The sequence below is a fragment of the Lepeophtheirus salmonis genome, chromosome 9 (genome assembly GCF_016086655.4).
Source record: "Lepeophtheirus salmonis chromosome 9, UVic_Lsal_1.4, whole genome shotgun sequence".
NCBI classification, from domain to species: Eukaryota; Metazoa; Arthropoda; class Copepoda; order Siphonostomatoida; family Caligidae; genus Lepeophtheirus; species Lepeophtheirus salmonis.
In genome coordinates this window covers 13,520,683-13,544,222 of record NC_052139.2, presented here as the reverse complement: position 1 = coordinate 13,544,222, position 23,540 = coordinate 13,520,683, and the positions used below count along the sequence as shown (strand labels likewise).

Here is a 23,540-nt window from a genome sequence, read left to right as displayed (position 1 = left end):
GAAACAAACGCCAGGAGTCACCAGAGGTGCGAGGAAATCCTCAACTGGATCGAGCCAAATGAGTAAATTAAAAAAAAATTCTTAGACTAAAAGATTTTCACAGTTGATCAATTCCACAAATACAAAAACCACCGCTGTCTTGTGGAACCAAAGTAAGAGGTCCATAGAGTTTACCACACCAAAATATCAGCCCTAAACAATGGTTCTCGGCGTTGTGGCCTCTGATGGATAGAAAATGCCTCCGTTCTTTTGAAGGCTAAACAAAAATCGGCCAGGATGTATACTATAAAATGCTTACGTACTCCATCTTGCCATGGGTGAAGACCAAAAACCCGGAAGGTAACTACGTGGGGGCTCGATACAGCACCCCCTCTCACCAGTCCGCCAAGTGTCAAAATTTCTACACAGATAACATGGATCGTTTCTGATACAAATAGATATAGCCCCTCCCTAACGAAATTTGGAACTAAGAAGTTTTCTATATAGGGTACTTTAAAGAAGGACGCCAACAGGATCTCAAACCCACATGTGGACTCACTGAAGTCCTCCTTAGCGGTTACATGGGACCACTTGTCAGAAGAGTTTGTGACCAACTCCTACATGGACTTCAGGCTATGTGTAAAGGCTGTGATTAATAATGAAGGTGGCCTTATTGCGTAAAAAAAGTTTTGCAAAAACCTTGTCTACATATTTTGTAAACATTATTTTTCCAAATATAGAAAATATAAAATTATTTCAAAATATATCTCTTGAGACCACATTTCGCTGCCCTACCTGACCATTGGTCTTTAGCTGGATTTACTTTTGTTATAACTAAAGTTTTTGAGATTTTGTAAAAATTTAGATCTGTAAGCCCTCAAAGAGTTATATATAATGAATAAAACACGAATTTACAAGTAATAACACAGATTTTGACTTTTTGAACAAAAGAGTCATTCTAGACGCAACTCAGTCTAGTTCTTCATAAAAAAGAATAAGTTATTTCTATGCTTAGACGCCTTTATACGTCCAAAAAGTTCTTAATTATCTGAATAAAACTGTCTGTGAATTTGTTTTCATCATGAAAGTATAACATAAAAAGCCTTTTGACTCACCTCAATATATTGATTTGAAAGTAATCTTGCCCTTTATTCTGCACAAGTCAAGTATTTTAACCCTAGGTTTCAAGAATGAATAAAAATAATTAATAACTCATGTTTATTAGTAGGGGGGAAAAATTCAATTAACGTTCTAGTCATTTTCAGATTTAAAAAACCTATCATCAAGGTATGAATATGCCTGGGGCGGTATCAAACTCATCATGGAAACAACGACGTTAAATAAAAGAGATAAGAACTTACCAAATTTGATTTTTCTGAGATTCCAAGAGACAACAGCTTTTATAGTTAATTTGTGAACGAACTTGAGGCTTTTCTTCTGTTCTAAATCAAAACGTTTTTTAACATGATTGTAGGTTGGATTGAAAGTTGATTCTCCTTCTTCAAACACTGGGCAAATGAATATAGTTTTTCTTTCCAAATTCTTATACATATTTTTCCAATTATGTACCACATCAAAAATTACATTTAAAAGGATTAATAAAAAATGTTTTAGTTTGTTCTTTCAATATAAAGTTTTTTATCATTGATCTATTTGTAGGATGATTGACAAACGATATACTGAGTATATCAAATCCAACCATTTGTTAGAATGTTCCATTGAAATTCTGGAGAAATTTTATTAACAGGAAGTAAAGTGATAATGTCTTCAAAAGGCGATGTAATACTTTTGATCATAATGGCTAATACAGTTTTCGTTATTTGTCCATTTTCGAGACCATAAATCTTTCCTCCGCTATATTCCACTCTTTGACTTGTATACACTAGAAAGTTAATAGTATTAAATATTTAATATATATGTATACATTAATATTCAAAGAATCAACATACCTTCATCAATCATAATATGAATATGACGCTGTAGTGAAATTAACGATTGAATGGCTTTTTTAAATAATAAAATATACTTTGACAAAGTCCAAGATCTTCGGTGATTTCCCCTGTAATTCTATGTGGATATGACATTTTGGCACACGGCCCATTTTCACCATTTTAGTTATTTAACTTTTATTTATATAATTAGAAATATATGTGACAATACAGAGTAACCAATTTTAAACATAATCACAATTATTTGTTAAATGAAATTGAGGCTATTCTTTCTAAGTAAAGTTTAAACCTAGATGATATCAACTTGTTTGGATTAAATTCTTATTCCCTCTGTTGGACGCGCTCTTGAAAAAATAAATGTTAGTGACTGTCCTTCTCTTTAGTAGTCCTTGGTAACTAATTATAAAAAAATCAATAGCACGTAGCTCTTCTAAAATACACACGTTTGTTTTTAGCGTTCAAGTCCTCTTGTAAAAGATGTCTTTGCAAGCTATTGAACTACCGTGCGATACTTGAATATATTCATAGTTCATAGTTCATAATAACTTAACAAAAAAGGGAAAATGAATAGAAATATTTGATTGAGGTTGAGTAATATATTCTATTTATGGGGAACTTAGGGTATAAACGAACGAATCACTCTGAGGCATGCTTCATGAGTCGTGCAACTGAGTCGGTTTAGTACACTCACTAAAAATATTCATTCTAAAGAACGAATTGTTAGCAAACAACACAGCCCTACTAACTATATATATCTTTGTCACCTTGGTATAATGCAAAAAAATATTTTAATTTTATTAACTCTGCAGTTGAGTGTGTCTTAAAACATACTTCAGAGATAAAAACTTATACCACCACGACTGATTAAATAATGATAGAATACAAGCAACAACCGTTTATAATTTCTTCTATTTTTAGAAGGTAGTATTTTTCATTACAAACCACTCAGCTCTAAATATAAGAACACACGTATTACAGCTAAGTATTTAGCTACTTTATCTGACATAGGAATGGTCTTTGAAGTCCATATATATAATGCACCTATATTTTCCAACACTTGGAGGAAAACACATTGAGTTTAATAGAATAATTTATCCCGTTGTAGATTAAGCCATATCACTCTATATTGTTTTTTCATAATAGAAAAATAGATGCTCTACTTTAACATCTCTTGTTATTAATGAGGAATTCTAAATGTTCTTAGTATTAAAGTTATAAGAGCTCGAATTCAAAACATATGCAAGAATAACTTTAAAAATTATTTTTTAGTAATTCACGTAAATAATATTATTCCTGTTTTTATCTTAATTTAGACAATATAAATACTTCAAATCAACACTTAAACCCATTTACAAATGTCCTATTTATGTACATTTATTATTTCTAAGGCTTACAAGGATATTTTTGGGTATCAGTGTTATTAAATTTCATATTTAGTATTATATTAAAAAAGTTTTTATTTAAAATAATTGAATTTTTCTCCTCTTAATAAATTGAAACTCAAATACAAAAGCAAAAAGAGGACTTCTTGTGCCGTGAATGAGAATTTCAACTTGCGAATGAGAACAAATCTGAGGAATAACAATTAGCATCATCCGGAGATGTATTTTTTCAATATGACAGTGGCGTTGAGGATTTAATAGGATTATCATCCTTTCTACAACAATGGGATTGGAAGATTTGGGAAAAGTGAAGTCTTGGGCAGGAGATGGAGCGTTTAACATGTTTCCTGATTGTTTTTATCAAGTGTATACTCTCCACGTTCGAATAAATTCTCTCAGCATCCTGAGACTATTAGCGTTACTCCCCAACAAAAGTCAGGAGACTTATAATAGACTGTTGGGGGGGAAAAAAACTATCCCTAAAAATTGAACCAGAAAATATCATGATTGACTTCAAAAAGGCTCAAATCAATGCCATCAATGAGTGTTTTGCCAGTCCTTATCCCAAAATGTTTATAGAAGAGTATGTAAACTGGAACTAAGGGATCCATATCACAAGAATGATATATTCCATTTGTTAATACGATGTTTAAGTGCATTAGCATTCCTTCCAATCAGCAACGTCAGCAAAAAGGTTTGAAGAATTGATCAATGACGAGGATTTACCTCAAGAAGAAGTTGTTAATTACTTTGAAGGAACTTACATAGAATGTTTAAGAGGAGGGGAGATAAGTCTAAAGAGTGACTTCAATGTTTGCAAAGAGTTCTTTGGAACATTCACCATCCACTCATCAAGAGATGGCGAGAACTGATCGATCTCTTTAGAAAAGAAGATAACATTGCGCTGTGAAAAAGTGTTCAATGTATTAATGGTCAAGAAAAAAAAGAATACAGATTTAAATCTAAGAATAAAAACTATTACTGAAAGGTATACGTAAAACGACAAATTTACCTATTGGCAAGGAATTGCAAGAAATATTCACAATAATTGAATATAATTCGTAAGAATACAAAGATTATATAATTTCTGTTTGTACATATTTACTCAAGTATAACATTTTTGTTAACTTTTGTTAAAAATATATTTATTAATTTGGTTAACATGATCTTAATTAATGAGTTATTTATGTTAATAAAGTTATAACTAAAGATTTATATAGAAACACAAATGACTTAAGATTCTATCAACACTTAAAACCATTAATAAATGTACTATGTATGCACATAATAAGCTTTAAGAGTTAAATTAAACTTAAACATCGAAAATGGCATTTAAATTTTTTTGAATCTATTTTACAATTAATCCAATATTTTTACTATTGAATATTTGATCCATTGATCAAAGTTTTTTTTTTTTTTTTTTTTTTTAATTTTCATCTTTTAAACTCTGACATTCATCTTAAAATAATTGACCAACTTTAGAAAATACTCTCTCAATGGTGGCTGAGGACGGTAATAGTGTATAAATTCTATAAATTTCTTTTTAATCGCTTTTTATATGGAAGATTTTTTCAGCACGGCTCGATATAGCGAAGTTTTTTATATCAAAATTTATTTGGGCGGGCTTCTTTTTAGGTAGGATCGTTTCAGCGAGGATCAAATAATTTATATTAGAACAGAACAATACCAATGATGACTAATAACGTCATTTCATAAGAAACATTCAGATGTTATTTTACATGAACATCTACTTATGATATTTTTAATTTTCAGTCTTAATCCCCAGAATTAAAGAAGTCATCATAATAAAGTCTCAAAGCTCTGATATATTTCATTTGTAAGAAGAAGTTTATCTATTTGTCTTCTTCTTCACGCAAAAATATACCCATCTATTTGGAAAATGGTTTTGAAGAAACTACGAATTTGTATTTAGATTCTTGACAACTTTGCAACTCATTACAACTCATACACAAGATTGTAGCTTAAACTAAGCCAAATCTTCACGGGGGCCGGAAGATTAAGAGAGAGTCCATGATGAAATTGAATTTTGTCATTAAGATTGCAAAGCTATTAGAAAGTATTCTCAACTACTGAAAAATAGTTGAACCGATGTAACAATCCCATGCTCAAGAATGTTCTTTTTTCTCATTATAAAAATGTTTAAATAGAACCTGGGTAGTGGCAGACATTAGAGAATTGCATATCAAAGCCAGTCGTTAATTATTTAATTAAAGGAGGGAAATTAAGTCCTTGGCTTGTACAACATCCATTTGTAAGAAATTTTTATTATATTTCACGCAAAAAAAACTTCAGCTGATCACACTCATAACTTATGAGTTCCAAACACCATCATCAATCCAAGAAGCTCAAAAAGTAAAAACAACTGTTGTCCATTGAACTAAGTATGTTCTCGCAAGAATTAATATTACGTTACGGCTCACTCGAACACAACGAATGATTTACTTACTATTTTCATTTTCCTACCAACCACAAAACTCTACTTAGTTATACAACGGCAAAGTTTAAAACAACCACATAAAAGAATACTCTCTATAAAAAGCACGGCAAAAAAATCTTCGCTGAAAAAAAATGCGCCCAAATAAAATTTGGAACAAAAAAAAAATCCTACAATGTTTAACAACCGTTTAAGAGATCTAAAGAGGTGTCTTCTAAATTCATATATTTTTTTTTAAATTTAAGTGGAGTTTTTATTTGTTTTTATTTTTAAAAAAACCCGATGTTGATTCAATTGCCGCTAAATCCTGAGGATTGTCACTAACAATCTACAAAGAGATATTCTTACAGTTCTGAAGAATTACAAATAAATAAAAAAGAAACTTTTTTTAGTCAGTTATCGTTGATGAATTTACTTGAAGTAAATTTTCTACGTCTCTGCTGTCTTATATTATTTCTACCAACAGGAAATTCGAAACAAATTTCTTTTATTTTGACAACTTTATTATTCGGAACTGGAGGCATGGTTTTAGTGGTGTTAACTCTTGAAGAATTTTAAAAGTGACTGATTAAAGCTCAAACTCGCTGGTCTAATTGTTAGCTTTGTTTTGTATACATTTTGGAACATTAGAAATGATTTAATATCGACATAGTCGCCGTGGAATTGATTAAATTTGTATTCAATTTTCTTTGAAAAGCTTATAATTTCTTTAGATGGTTGAATTAATCCCCCTCTTGATACAGTTGGTAGCCATGGAGTAGGAGGAGCATTAAGATATGAGGTATGGATTCCTAATGTTAGAAACTTGGGGAGGAAATTTTTGGCCAAATACCCTACAACGTATATAAATCTCTCTTCCTGACAGTTGATTCTGTCGGGAATACTTGGAAAATGTCCTAGATTGTAGTTCATATTTTCTGAAATCAAAATACCAATACAATAAATAATAACAATTATTGCAATTAAGTCAGTACTACATTTTATTTCCATAAAATACTATTTTCATTAATAATAACTCCATTATATCAAGTTAATTACTTATTTTCATACTATGCAATCAGTTTCATAAAATAAAAGTTTGATTTTTTAAACTTGTTTGGTTATTATAGATTTGTTGTATCTTTTTAAATAAAAATGTTTAATAATATCTAGATTGTTTATCTTCTTAAATTTATTGATTTTTACCTCCACAAACGAAGTAATTGCCTCTGTTTGTCAGTTTGAAAGCAGGATTAAAGAAAAAGTTACTAATAAACTTAGGTAAAACATTGTAAGCCAAATATATATATGTATGTTAACAGTAAGAGACTATATAATTTTGACAGGGCAAAGTATCACAAAACGTTAAAAATGCATATTTAACTTTGGAACAAATTGAAATACATCACTGAAATTATTGTCGTTATTAAGTAAATAAAATCACTTTTATACAGCATAAGATCAATAAATGCTTAACATTGCAAAGCCTTTGACCACTAATTAACAATTTAAATGGATGTTAATTTTAGGGGGAAATTATTTTAGGCGGAGGTTTGCACTCTATGGAGCACCCTTTCTCGTTCCCCTTACTGTTACGTTATACGAATGCTAATTAATGACTATAGTTAATACGAAAAAGTTCGTCGAGTATATTATAAAATATTTTTCAATATCAAAGAACAAGAGTTTTGTATTGTTATACTTCATAATCTCTGATAATGTATTATTGCATTTAAAAAGGTCCTTATGAATTTATAAAAATAGTGAATGAAGTGCTCAACAATTTAAAAGAAATTTGATAAAATATAAATAATAGAAGTTGATTTGTTTCACCTTCTAATATAATTTATTTGTCGTGTGTCTTCACTGTAAAACTTTGTGTGGAAATTATGAACCATGGTGAAACAAGGGCATTATTTTTTTCCAGTCAGTCAAATGACTTATGTCAAATATGTATATATATATAAGTCGAATTCAAGAGCAAATAGAGTTAAGATCTATATTATTATTGCATATTCTTTTGTAGAATTCTTTCGACTTATATCAAATAGAAATTCAATATTACAAAAACTGTTTAATAGTAATTTTTACTACCACTAGTAGAATTTCAATTTTTGAGCGATAAGTTTGAGGGAAGTCTCAAAAGTTAAGTCCAATATAATTCAAATCCAATTCAAGTCGCTAGTTTTTGGGCAGGTGAGTTAGTGAGTTCAAGCCTTGAGTCTTATTAAAATCTTAACCTTGTCGATCTGACGACGAATTCTAGTCAAGTTACGAGTTTTTCATATTGTCTCCTAGTCAAATCTGAAATTTATTTTTACATTTAACAAATACTTTACTTTACCAAAAAAAAAAGTAACTGAATAGAGGTAGACAAAATCGAATGAATCTAATTAGTGAAACTAATCAACCTGTACTACCATTCTTACATTTTAATTCTTACCATTTTTTTGTGCTCTGAGGTACCAGCTGTCCAATACATGTTGGCCTAAGTATATGTATCAAAATAGAGTTGAGTCTCTCGTGACAATTTCTTATCATACAATGGCTTGATTATGTGACTACTATATCTATTTCAATGAAAATATACCAGAGTATCAAATTGGTAGGAATTAAAATTGTATCATAATCCAATCCTTAACGACCAAATTGCTTAGCATTAAATTGTTTAATTATCAAATTACACACAATCATTACACCTAACAATGTAAATGAAGTTGAAATTACCATTGACTACTCTATTGAAAATTTTATAATTTGATCGTGCATTTTGCACAATGTCCGCTTTGTTGGGAATTTTGCACATTGCCTGTAACGCATTCATACACATTAAACATAATTATTAAGGCAGCTTCATCTTGGCTATGTCTCTCTCACAATGAAAATTCCTAAATCAGGATGTGAGTCATGGAATTTTGCGGGAGAAAAAACTGGTACCTTCCATCAACTTCATGGAATCATCAAAGTATTTTAAAAGGGGTATTAAAAACTGTTAACAAATACTTATCATAATTTTAATTTACATGTTTACTATTATTTTTTCAAAGATTGATATTTAGTTGAAATTCTACCTCGGAGCATTAAGTATAAACTACAATGTTTATTTATGTAATTTTTTACGCCATTGCTCCGGTTTATTTATAATATATATGTATGTTCTATATAATATATAAACCAAATAAAGAATGTTGGAAAAAAAAAAAAAATAGTCGTGAGGAATTTATTATTAATCAGAGGAATAATATCTTGCAGGTTAAAAACTTATACTTATTCTAATCAATTTAGAATCTGCTATGATAATGTTTTCATTGTCTTGCTTATTAACCCATTATAGTTGATGATTATTTAGGACTGGAAAGAATTCGAGGAGATAGCTTGTTTTTATCTTAAATCTAAAAAGACTACTTGGGTACCAATAAAGGCTTCTTAATGAATTAATTAGGGAACATGTATATTATTTGGAGACATTTTTTATTTAATTATAGGATTCAAATAAACATATAGGATGACTTTGTATTTACATGAAGAAAAAAAAATTATAATTTGAGTATAATGTATAATATTTGAGATAATTATAGAAGCAATGTGGTTGTAGCCCAATATGCATCTGGGAGACGCAAATTTTAAACTTTCTTACACATTCGAACTTTGCAGCGTCATAACCTGATAAAGCCGACACCATTACCGCTTCTCAACTTTTTCTAGCTCTTCTTGTCAAAGAATACAAAGGGGCTGGGTTCATTGTCTCTGTGCTTCATGATTGATTAGAATCTATTATACAAAATAACAAACAAATTATAAATAGTACATTTGTTCTAGCTTTTTTGGAATGCAAGGCTTAAACACCAGATGCACTATTGGCAAGTTAAATATAGGCCAATGTGCATTCTTTTATTTAATTCTCCCTCCAATCACTGCTGTTATCGCATCCCAGAGGTCAACTCCTCCAACGTCAAAATTTTATTCTCAATGTTTTCTTAATTTGGTATCCGCCAGGCACACTACATCGGGGGAATTTATTAAGTTTAAATATTTAAGTCATCTCCCTTTCTTTTTTTGGAAATATAGCCCGTTCATGTTAATCTGTATTAGTCTGATAGGCATGAAATATTATTATTTATTTTACTTTTCCCCCTCTTCCTCTCTGTACTTGATGAATTTCGTTGTTTTCGTTTCTTCTTTCCCTCATTTGCCGGAGACCCATAAATAAATCTTCCTCTTCTTTTAATTTTTTTAATTTTTTTACATATTAGATGAGATGTAACTTGATTTTACAGAATTTGAACCTCTAGATATGCGAGCGTCACATAGTTTGCAGATTGATTTTGCATTTTTATCAGGATCAATTGTAAATAACTTTTATACAATACTCCTACTGCCACCTTTTGGTTGGTTTGCCATTCTTGGTATGTGTTCGCAATAATGTAAATAAAGTAAAGTTGGAAAGTGCACTTGTATACCAATCGATGGGCGATGTTACAAAACTACTAACGAATATGAATGATATAGTACAATATTCATACAGGATTGGTACTGCCCAGATATGATACCGTGTGAGGAAAGCTCGACATTGGAAAATTTGCCTTGGGGAAGTTTATCGCCTTCCTTTTTTTTAGAGTATAATAGTTATGAGTTAAAAGTACTCCATCTATATTTGTTCTTTTGCTAGGCGTGGGAACATCATTTTTTTACAAATCCCACAAAAATTTTGTACATTCAATTTTCTTATTTTTTCATTTATATTCAATCCTAGAAATTTTTCATAATAAAAAAAAGATGTCAAAGACAATATCATAGAAGCAAAAGTTTAGAACAGAGTGGGTCGTTGAGGATGTATCCAAAGACAGGATTGTTCAAATTCCTACTGATGAAAAAATGTCTATTGTAAATATTGCAAAACACCAATTAGAGCTAAACACAAAAAGTAAGAAGCACTAATTGAACCATTTTCTACGTTCCGGCATTCAAAGATAAATTTTTCAAAAGTTGAAAAATCTCGTGATGCGTCTCGAGCAGAGGTTTAGTGATGTCTATTTATTCCCGAACATAGTTTTTGTTCAATTACTTTCTTCTCAGTTTTCGAGCATTTTTATCATACATTATTACTTTTAGGTCTATCAAACAAAATTAGTACTTTTCATTATATAATTAAATAACTACTGAAAGGTTCAACATGAGAATTATTATCGTAAAACTATTAATTTTGATTTTAAGTCGTCCTTTGAATCGAAATAAAGAGTGATACATTGCATTTTATCCTTACTGTTATTAATGAAATATCTATTTTCTGTATCATGAAATTAAATAGTATTTACTCTTTCTTGATGAATATATTATATTTAATATTATATATATTCAGTATTCTAGGGACTTATCATACAGCGTCATCTCATGGATTATTTTGAATCACGTAGTCTGATCTGGACAAAACTCGGATTTACATTTATTCAATGTACAAAGGGTTTATTTTAATAGTCTTGGTATGAGTATAATGAAGTTTCTTGAACAATATAGTTCTCCAATTTAAAATTACCAATACCACCGTACCAGCGCTGGAGGAGGGAGTGGTTCAAGCTCTAAGTAACTTAGCGCTTCACTCTAGAAGGGAAATGTCCTAGTTGGTGATTTTTTCTATTCTTCGTCACTAAGGACCGCTATGTCGGAACAGATGGACGGGTCAATGATGAAGATGTTAGATCCTTTAACGGCCAGTATATTGGATTTTCCCCATGTGTCCCTAAACTTAACAACATTTTTAATACTTAATTCTTAAAACCCTTAATATACTCCCTAATATGAAGTTTGTAACCCCGAGGATATGTACTAGTAGTAATCTATAAAAGATGGAAAGGAGCTACTACAATCGATCGAGTGATTTAGTTAACATCACTGTGTTGTTGGCGAACTGCAGGTAGAACGCCTTTGCGTTCTTTAATTTGAACCTTGGGAACCTGACCTGAGCACCTATTCCATCACGAAATTAAATAGTTAACCTGAAGGATGCCCGACCTCACCTTCACGGAGTCACAGCCCTCCATCGATGTTCCTTCCACCTTGTATGTGTTTTTAAAAGATAATTAGTCTTCTCAAGAAATCCTGAGCGAGCTCCCACTTGTTTTTTTAAAGCAATGAGCGCACTCCCGCTCAATTAAAAATAAACAGCACCCATTTTTTTGCTCGTATAGGTGAATTTTAATTTGACAACTATTTATGATGGCAATTAAATTCTTGATATTTATATATATTATTTATTCTATTAGATGAAAATAAATTAGTTAAAAGAATAAATCAAACTTAAACATCAAAAATGTATTTTAAATTTTTTTTTCAAAAAAATTATTAAACGATGAATCCAATATTTTAACTATTGAACATTTGCTCCATTGAAAAAAGTTTTTTTTTTTTATTTTCATCTTTTAAACTTTGACTTATATCGTTAAATAATTGATCACCTTTAGAAAATACTCTCTCAACGGTGGCTGAGGACGGCAATGTTGTATAAATTCTATAAATTTCTTTTGAATTTTGGGAAAGTGTTTAAGAGGGTGTCCACTTTTTATATGGAAGATTTTTTCAGCGATGCTCAATATAGCGAAGTTTTTTATATCGAAATTTATTTGGGTGGCCTTTTTATAGGTAGGATTGTTTCAGTGAGGATTTAATCATTTATATTAGAACAGAACAATACCAATGATGACTAATAACGTCATTTCATAAGAAACATTCAGATTATATTTTACATGAACATCTACTTATGGTATTTTTAATTTTGTCGTCTGTTTTATCCATACTCGTCATCTAATCCGTGTTTTGGTAAATTAGGAATTGTTTGCCCAGGGAGTGAATGTTTTTTAGTTAAAGTAAATATTACCTTATTTGTCGGATATTTCACAGAAGGATATTTTTGCCAAAGATTCATTTAGAGATTTTGCAGGAAAATGATATTTCTTCAAAACAAAAATCCTTAATTTACAAATATGAAATTTATAATATATAAACAACTTTCAGAATAAATTGAATTAAATATGGAATCATATCAATCAATAAATTAAATGTCTTTTTTCGGCATAATGTTCCAAATGTTCCTACGGCGAAATGTCACTCCGTAAAAATGAATTTGCCAATTGTCATCAAATCCTTTTTTAATAAGGGACCAGGGGCGTACGCAGGATTATATTTAGAGTAGGTTTGGTTTTTTGATTTTCTTTTTTTTTTAATTAATTTTTTTTTTAAATATTGTTCGTAGTCGTACATATAAATGAGTACATTTGATGGATTTAAACTTCTTGCTCATACAAAGGGATATTATTTTTCTTCCTTTCCTTCATTATTTTCCACGTGTAGTCTTGGAATTAGCCAATAAGTTCTGATACTATCTGGAGGAGTACAAGCTCCAAGCACACAGCCTGTTGTGGGGACAATCATCATTTTTATGACAAATTCCTGTTACTTATTGCATTTTGAAATGGAAGTTGGATTTCTTCCCTGCCTCAACATGATTTTGTTTGATGACGCTTCAGTAGCTCCAGGAGATCGGACAAGAAGTTCTCATGCATCCACCCTACAGTCTGGACTTGGCAGTAGTAGCAGTTCCTACATTCTTGTACATTAGCATATATTCATCTGGCATCCGTGAACTCAACTTACTCAAGTAAAGACTACTATGTACACTCGCCAAAAATTAATTCATTGATCTAACATTAGCTAATTGTATTTTATGTACATATTTACTTATAGTATTCAAACCCTCCCTAAAACTTTTATCATTTATTTTCAGAGTCGTCATAAGAACAATTTGGATCTGAATAGGATCCTTACTTGTGATTGTGGAAGTACATAAATGACGAATTCAGTTACTTGAAGTAGATACCTATACAATACGTAACCATATGAAAGAGATGAATATATCAAAAAATGTAACTATTCATGCCAAAGAAGAAAGTTAAGTTGGTTGATGATTGATACTTGCCCCTCAAATTTACCTGTTAAATCATCAAGATCATATTATATACCTACTCTCACCTGTTTTTTATTCGATGGTATGTATACTTTAATTTACATACATGATGGACTACATATTATATTCCATTAATTAATTCATAATTGTCTTACATTGCAGATGCATATCAAATGTGCTTACTCTACATGTCAAGAAATTGGAGACATGGAATGGAAAAATTGTCGAAATATAATGAAAACTTTTTATTTGGGTGAGTTTTTTGAGTTTTTTCCAATGCTTAAAGAATAACTCTTCTTCCCAAACCATATTCATTGTAGCTTTTGTCGTTGGCTCCATGTTTCCCTTGGTATAATGATATATCAAAGGCGTAACCTTTGGATCAGCAGCAACCCAAGCCTTGTATCTCAACTGGATGGGCTTGCCTCTGAGGAATTGCTTTGATGGGTGACGTTCAAAGTAGGGAATCATGGCTTCGTCAATTGATACATTAGTTGGGTCTAACACTTCTCCAAATTTTGAGAAATTTGTGTTTAAGATGTCAAGTAATGGCTGAACCTTTGCAAATTTGTCGTTTGATGTTTGGAATGGGATGTCTGTTGCATGAAAATACTTCATAATTTCATCAAAACGATCTCGCCTTATAGATTTTGCAATAGCTTCATTATGTGTATCTGGCTGCAATTGCCAAAAAGTCGGCGACGTGGCACGGAGCAATAACCTGATACTAACAGTATTCCAAAGAAACATCTCATTTCATTTGAATTTATTGTGAAGCCATGGTTACCTCATTGAATTGCATAATTAAATGGATTAACTACTATAGAATACAATGGCCAATTATTGTCAGAGTTGAGAAATTGGACTCGAGACTTGATTTGGACTCTATAGTTTAATATAAAATATAAACTTTACATTAATTATATAGACTTCGAATGGGCATCTTCTAAAAAGTAAAATATATTAGATAACATCATAACTCCTAATTATATCTCCAAGTAATAAATAAACAGTGCCTATAACAAAGAAAAATGTTTCTGTGTAGCATTGATAATAATTAGATATAATATAACATATAATATTTTGTATGCGAAAGAAGGGTAAGCTTTTTAATTGTTTTTTTTAGGGCTAAGCTGCTCTACTCTCAAACATTCTTCAAATTATGAGGGTTACCACGTTAATTTTGGGTTTCTTTTATTTAACATAACAAAAAATTCCAGTAATATATAAGTTCCTGAATGAAAGCAAATTAATAACTTATTGAAGATTTTAAAGGAAAAAATGTTATAACAAACAGTTGACTCTATAGAGACAGTTTTGTATTTATATTTTTTCTGTCTCCATGTAAGAGACAGCAGATTATTTAAATAGAACAACTGTCTCCATATAAGAGACAACAGATTTATGTCATATTAGCTTGCTAGATGAATTTATGTAACGTGTTTGCCATCAGACAATATAAGGGGGGCTTACAGCAGATGAAGGGAGGTGAGAGAAGTGAGGAGTTTGATCTGCATCCATCCGTTCCTAGGAATATCCTATTCACAGGTCTTCTAGATACTCTCTTCAAGGGATCTCGACTCTTAAGGTGAGATCCCTTGAACAAGTGCTTCACTTGGTCGCTGGATCTTCTATCATTTAATGGAAGGATCGTTGATTGTGCAAGTGCCTTTTCATGTCAAGGTCTGTGAGAGTGACTTTGGTTCTCGTTAATCATTGTCCTATACATAAATTCCTCCAGATCCTCTGAGAATATGGTTCATAATGAATTACAATTTCATGGAGTGTGACGTTTTCAAATCTGCTGTAACGGATAAAAAACGTCTAAGTCAATTATGCGTAGTATATCTTCATTAAACATTTTGCTACTTTCGTTATACCCTCAAAAATCATAATAAAGTAGGGAGCTGATAACCACATCAGTATTTTAAACAATGATACCATATGTCTTTCCCCCCCCCCCTTCTCCTTGCACGCGTTTTTCTCTACAGAATTATCAATTTTACTTATAGGGATCTGCCGTAGAGTGTTAGCTCTGACTATGATGCCTATCGACTGTCATTAATCAATCGACTATCACTCTTTATTACATCCCAGCCTACTGCAGTAGTTAGAAAAATGACAGAGTGACGTCATATGAAAGGCGACATCTTGTAAAAAAGTATTAAAATACTGCATTATATTATCTCATTAGGCTAACGGTCGCGTTTCGCTACTTGGTTTAAAGCTTTATCCAACACTAAACTCATTACCCTCCAGTCTAGTGCTGAGAATTGTGACTCTTTTCAGTGATATGAATCAGTTCAGTAAAAAGATTCGTTCACTGAATCCATTCAATCCAATAAAAATAATTTTCTACCATTTTTCGAAATAATTCAAACTGATATTGAAAAATACCTGATGCTATTGAATAGAAATTGAAGGGCGTCAAGTCTGCTCCAAAAGGGGTGCCTAGGGAAAATTTTATGTTAAAAAGGTTAGATTAACATCGTTGCGTAGTAATATTCGGGAATACACGAATAATGATATTTAACATGTTTACTAGTTAACCCATTATTAATATAAACACTTCACCTGCACAATTTTTGGCCCTAGGTGTATTTTTGAATATTACAAGATGTCCTTTTAGGGAATCAAACCTTTTGATGATTCGTTCATAATCATAAAAGATTAAGTTCTTTTGATGATTCGTTATTTTCTTAAAACAGTTCAGTTAGTGAGTTGTTGTAGTTCTTGTGGGCGAATTAGAGTGCACTCAAAGTATCAAGCAAATAAACTACTGCGCGATACTTGAATATATTCATATTTCATAATATCTTAACAAAAAAGTACAAGTGAATATAAATATTTGATTGAGGTTGAGTGATATATCTATATACGGGAAACTTACGGTATAAGTCCTACCTGACTTTCCTAGTGTTCAGTTATTTTAGACATTTTTCGTTCGATATTAATAAATAATTATAAACGACAAATTTTGTCAGTATTTATTCATGACTACTTCTGATATAACAGATAATGCACATTACTTTTATAATTTAATCTGTAAACAACTCTTGTCTCATGTGCCTTCAACTAATAGTAACAATTATTAATTAACATTAAGAACCTCCAAAATGATTCTAAGAGTTTAATGCAATATGCCTTTTGGGCCATTTTGGCTTTGAGGTTTTTACAAACTCAGGAATTCGAGTTCATATCAACAGAATGCAACCCAATGAATGTCAAGATTACAAAGACATACCCTACTAAAACTCTGCTTGTGCTTCACTCATCTAAATATCATGGAAAAACATTTCATTTGGAAACAAAAACACATGAACAAACGATAGGAAATTGTAATGAGTAGAACTCATAAGTCATACTCTACCATTAGGAGTACGAATATTGAATTATCTGTCAATCTATTGTTCTTGACAAAGTATTAACTAATTTTCAACTATGTACAATGTTTATATTATGATATATATTTTAAAATAAACACTTTAAAAAAAAAAAAAAAAAGTAATTAGTGTTTTAAAATTTATCATAATTTATTCATAAATTTTTTATATTATATCGACAAATCAAGTTTGATTTTTTTACCTTGCATCGGTATTGATAATTTCAAACATACTGCAAATTTGAAGTTGGCATGATCTTCAGGAGTCTTGTTAGATCTAGGCATCTCCTCATAACTGATTATCAAACAATCTTTTGCATAAATGGAAGATCAGGATTTTGCAATTTAGCGTAACAGTATTTCCTATTTGTTGTAAGATGTAACAATCAATTTTGCACCATATTTATCCTTCCTCTAAGTGGCTGTTGTCGGAATCTGGCTCCTTCACATATTCGATCATGTAATCATAACCCTGAATTCATCATATACATATTTTTATCTCCAAAAAAGAGCCTAATAAAGTAGGGGTTTGCAGGTTGATTTTCCCTCGAAAAATATCATCAAAAGCTGTTTCTACGGAAGGCGGAGCAATATGGACTGTGCCTATGTTTGGGCCTCGTGGAGGAAGGAAGAGAACCTTGGTCACTTTTAAGAAGTGAAGTGTGTTCCGGGTCAGGGACCACATAATTAACAATGGATTTATTCCTACGCACTTTTGGTCCTATACTGTTCCTACATCTCCCGTTTACATCATTGGTTGATGGATGTGGAACGGTCTCTCTTGTGGATCATCCCGAGTTGGATGATTTACATCGAGCAAGATGTCTCCCAGGGACGAGTAGGGTGCTCGGGTCCTTAAAACCTCAACAAGGGTGAATGTTATTTCTCCCAGGGACGAGCAGGGTGCTCAGGTCCTTAAAACTTCAACAAGGGTGAATGTTATTTCTCCCAGGGAAGCAAGGTGCTCGGGTCCTTAAAACCTTTATGAGGAGTATTGTCCTCCTTTCTCCGGTGCGCGTGCTGAGAGCACGGCACGTCTATGGAGATAAACTTTTGCAGTACAAGGAAGAATGTTTTGTACTCGCCTGGACATAGAGCGGATCTATAGGCTGCTGTTCATGGAGAGGAACCTGTTTAAGCACCGACATGGATTTGGTGCTTGGGGGGTGATATGTATTTAATATGTCCTTTCTGGTTTTTATCTTCTTGTATATTCGTCTATGTATTATAAGTACCGAGTTTTACGTATTATAAATAGTCTCGTCTTTTGTAAATATATTAGAGTATAGTTAGAATACACATGATCTAGTGTTACATTATTCCTCCACGTGAATTCTTCTCCTCATTTCTCTCGGTCATCCTGGATTTCTCCACCTTATAAATAAGTTTGTGTCTCTCCCTCGTCAAGACGCAACAGCAATCTAACTAAATCACAAATTTTCTGTATTTATTGCATGCCAGTTTAGAAAAATAAGCAATTTTCACAAGAAAATGGACAAAATGAGCAGTTTTTCCGAATAAAGTCAAAGAGAGCAATTCTTTGAGCGATATCTCACAAATCCAAAGAATTAAATTTGATATTGATATTCTCCTTAATATTATGATTTTTAAGCATAATAATTCAAATACGACCATAGATCTACCATAAAACCCATTAAATAAGCATTGATGTTGCATATTATATGACAAACGGATTTGAATGTACAATAATATCTAAGCAAGAGAGAATGAGAAATGTCAAGAAACCTCCTACAAATTAACTACTTGATCGGGTAAAGAAGGAAGAAATAAGTTTTTGGGCATAAAATGATAACTTAATGTATACAGCTCAAAATCAAAGTAGATATATGGTGATAGGCTTTTTAAAGAAAACTCCTTAATATTATTAAGCTAATTAATAAAAATTATGAATTACCACTTCAAAATAAAGTGTCCACTTCAGATCGGGTTTGTAAAAGACTGTGTAGTAAGTTTCATTTAAATAATATCCTTCATTAATCTTTGAATAATATTGTAATTAATTTCTAAGGATGATTATGTATTTATATATTAGTTGCCGAACAGCAAGGGATAGAAAACTTCTTACTGACTGTATCGATTACTCATATTCCCAATCCAAGAGTTTAGAAGGATGAAAGTAGTGTAATTTTAATTTAATAATAAAATTAATTGGCGGGGATTTAGTAAAATTGCATGTATTTACGCACAGAGTTAAATGGAATTCGGAATTAGAGTAAGTGTTGTTCCAATAATATGAAATATTCCCCCATTAATGTTGCATTAATAATATAATTAATTCAGTGGGATGAACAAGATTCTTATATTTGGTGCCAAAATAGAACCAATTGGAAACATCCGTCAGACTGTATCAAAATTCATGACCTTAAAAATCCAAAAATCCGTCAAATTTTTTCGAGTAATCCACCCTCCTCAAATATGAAATTAATAATGATCAACCTAGCAAAAGACGAATAAAGAAATTGGCTGAATTAACTCTTGACTAAATAGTTCGTATCTGATATCTTTAAAATATTTAATTTTTATTATTAAAATAAATGATGAATAAATATATAAAATTTCGAACCGGACCCTCCTCAGATACCAAGTTAATAGTGATAGATTTCCGACACCCGAAAACCAGAAATAAGTTTACAGTGCCTTTATGGTTTCTAAACGACAAGATTTTAATCAATTACTATGCCAAAGGGGGAAAGACCACTTCAATTTGTATGACTCACGGTATGGTGTATCGATGAGTCTCACGCGAATAATCAGATTAACTACGGGTAAACTCATTAGGAGAAAAAAAGAGGCATAAAAAAACTTATAACAAACTTGGATAACATTCTTTTATGCGGATCTCCTTTTATAGGAACGTTAACATCGGAAGTAATACATCCGTATTGTGACACCAAGATTGCAGAGGTAGAGACCAGGGAGAAAATTGAAGTTGAGACCAATCATAGCAAGCGCTTTAATTACCTGAAAGACAGGCATGTTTACTCTTTACCTCGAGTGGGAAAAAAATATTTCTGGCGGAAAAGTTCCGGAGAAATTTTAAGGTACTTTCATGATAATTTTGCGAGACTAGTTGGAGGTAAGCACGATAACTTTCCAAGAAAAAGAGTAATTCAGAATTTTGCCTTGTTCTCGGAGGAAAATATAATATAATACATACGCCAACATTTCAAGGTATATAACGCTTGTGGACCAAATGGTATAAGCGAAACGATTTTTGTTGGCAAAAAATTAAATAGCTCCCTATTTCCTCATTTTGGGAAGATAGATGGAAAAATCGGGACGGTTACCAAAGCCTCGAAATTTATTTGGGCGGGCTTCTTTATAGGTAGGATCGTTTACGCGAGGTTTTAATAATTTATATTAGAACAGAACAATACCAATGATGACTAATGTCGTCATTTCATAAGAAACATTCATATTATATTTTACATGATTTTATGATATTTTTAATTTTGTCGTCGCTTTTATCCATACTCGTCATCTAATCCGTGTTTCGGGATTTAATGAATAAATATACCGAATAATAAATTGAAGTACATTCTTCTCCTGGATTACTTGTCCTCCAAGAACTCCAAAAAGACCATCTCCTCTGAGTCTCTGACTCTGCATTCCAATCTACAATGACGACAATGTCTTCATTTTACTAAAAGGAATTAAACCCCTTGAGGTTGAGAAGTATATGAGTAAAAGTCAAAGAACAGGATATAACTTCAAGATCAAAGTCGACCCCTTGGACTTAATGTAGATTACAAAAAAGTTTGAATTTCAATTGATAGTATAATGTCTTTAAAATATACAAATTAAATGTTCAATTAAAGCACTGTTGCTACCAATGATCATTTCACATCTTAGATTCCATTCATTATCAAGAAGAATCATTAATATCATTTTGTTGGACGTGGGGATGCAATCAAATTTATTATAAATATTCAATAATAAATTAAAAGGGGTAATTAAAGGTGAATGGATAATAAAGTATGCTTATAACAGATCAATTTTTGGTTGAGCATTGAATGTAAGTTAAAGTTTGTGTTCTTATGCATCTTTTGACGTAATTTGTGTTAAAATCTAATTACTATGAGCGGAATTATGACTTTCTAAACAACACAGGTCCAACGCATCAGTCCCAACTTTGAGCGGGCCGAGAATGGCCCAGGTGAGAATCCTAATATTTTACATACTCTCTATATTAACTGCTCCATTAATTTCGTGACAAAGGCTTTGAAAACTTATATAATATTTTAATAAGAGAGAGTATCCGGTATTAGAGTCATTAGAAGTCGATTAACAGAAAAACTTTGATTTAATTAAATAAACATGAACTCTACTGGTCTTTTTTAATAGGACGCACATACTTTTGGCTACAATCTCATTGCTTCATTTTTATTTCTTAAATGTAACAGTTACGCAGTTCTACAAAAAATACCCGAAAAAATAAGTTGTGCAAAGTCAAACTGATAGATAAACAAACAGGCAGACAGACTAAATTTCCATAAATTAATGAAAAATTAACGCCAAGCAATGTCATGTACATTCGCTGGTAATAATTCAAATTAGTGTCCAGGATGACTCATTGTTGTGCCGCTTTTGGGTTTTTTATCAAAATAAGGATGAAAATTTTCAAGGTTGAAATAACAAATAAGTATAAAATTCACTTTAAAAAAAAAAAAAATATTATATTTTTAAACATAAATTACTAAACAAAAATATTTCATCTATCATTTGATGAACTTTTATAAAGTTAGGATTTAACATCTATGCGATATTTAATCCTTCATTTCTATGGACATAATAATAGCATTTTCATTCAAACAAATCATAATTTTTTTTCTATGACTGAGTAAAAATATTTTTTTAATATATGTACTACAACTTCTATTAATCAATTTTTTTAATTTTATTTTCTACGTATTTTTGAAATGCAAAAATAAATAACATTAATTATATATACTATTCAATACTCAAACAGTCATATTCATTGTAGAAAGTGTACTTATAGGGCTTGTTTGAAACATACAGTATTGAAGCAGAATGTTTCATCTATCATCTCACAAAATTGGACAAGCATGGCATTAACCATCCATGCGATATTTAAACATTTTAGTAGTTACTGATAACTAATAGGTGATAAGTATAAATCGCTAACAAAATTCAATTATAACATAGCTTTGCCCCTGACAACAGCTGACTCATAATCCACTACTACAGCGCCATCAATTGAAACTTTGTCAATCTATATATATTTGATAGGGATGTTAAAGAATTCGAAAAAATTTAGATTTGATGGAGAAAATAAACTTTATTTGTTGTAACTTTTTCTTTTGATTTCAGTGATACCAGTTTTTTGAATTTTGTGTCATGCGACAAAATGTCCTCGAGGAAAAATTACCAACGGAAAAAATGTACGAGGAGAAAATGTAGGGGGCCAAAAATGTTAGTGGCAAAATTACCTAGAGGGGAATGAAGCAATACACCTGTTTTAGCTATGAAGTATATCTTGTGTTCATTTTATTCTTTCATGTTGTGAGAAGAAAAGAAGAAGAAAAAAAAAGAAAAAAGAAAGAGAAAGAGAAAAATTACGGAACAGATTTTATTGTCCTTAGCAGTTGTCATTATTTTTTAATTCCCGACTACTGAACATCCTTTCCTAAATAAATTCAATTAGATTCAAAACCTGCTTGAACGTTCGTCCTAGTTGGACTCAGAGTGGAATTGGGTATATTGGTATATTTTTATGGCTATTCAATATTTTAGTTGAATATTTAATAATAAGTTCCATAATAATGGCACAAAATGTATAATAATATAATTAGAACCTAATCTTGAAATATATTATTTATTTAATTAAATAAATTTATTGCTAACATTTGAAAGATTTGTAAGAATATTTAATAAGTAATAATAATAATTAAATGAATAGTAACCTTTATTTATAATACTTCTATATTGTATAATAATAATTATTTATTAAATGTTAATGAACATTTTGAAGCTTTAGCTTAAAATCGAAATTTGCAGTAGAAGATGTATGCCATATGTATGATCTGGTTTAAGTTCAGAGGTTATGATTGGAACAGCATCGGGTTTGAGATACTTTTTAGTCTTCGGTGATATTCTTGGGAAAAACATTTCTTGTTCAAAATATTTATAAATCTAAAAGATCTTGAAGTTCAGGGAAAGTAATCATGTATATTTGTCTATTATTTGACTAGGTTCTTTTGAAGGAGGATTTATACAATATTCCAAACCCAAAACATCAACTGAGAAGAAATCCAAGAATTGGTCTGAATGGAATGTGGATATCGAAAAAAAGACATGCTATAAAAATTTGATACTCAACTCCATCAACTACAATCTCAAAAAGAGATTCCTTTTTTTTTATTTCAAATCCAATGGACATAATTCAGAGAATTTAGAGCTCTGAAATGGGAATGTG

At 31.1% G+C, this 23,540-nt stretch overlaps 1 long non-coding RNA gene across 1 annotated transcript; it reads right to left on the bottom strand.

Annotated features, from left to right (window-relative positions):
• Positions 1–1,047: 1,047 nt before the first annotated feature.
• On the bottom strand, positions 1,048–2,298 carry LOC139906348 (uncharacterized). Its single transcript, XR_011781827.1, has 3 exons — positions 1,929–2,298; positions 1,341–1,861; positions 1,048–1,156 (listed from the first exon to the last, which is right to left on the bottom strand). It is a non-coding gene; the product is annotated as an uncharacterized lncRNA (long non-coding RNA).
• Positions 2,299–23,540: the final 21,242 nt, after the last annotated feature.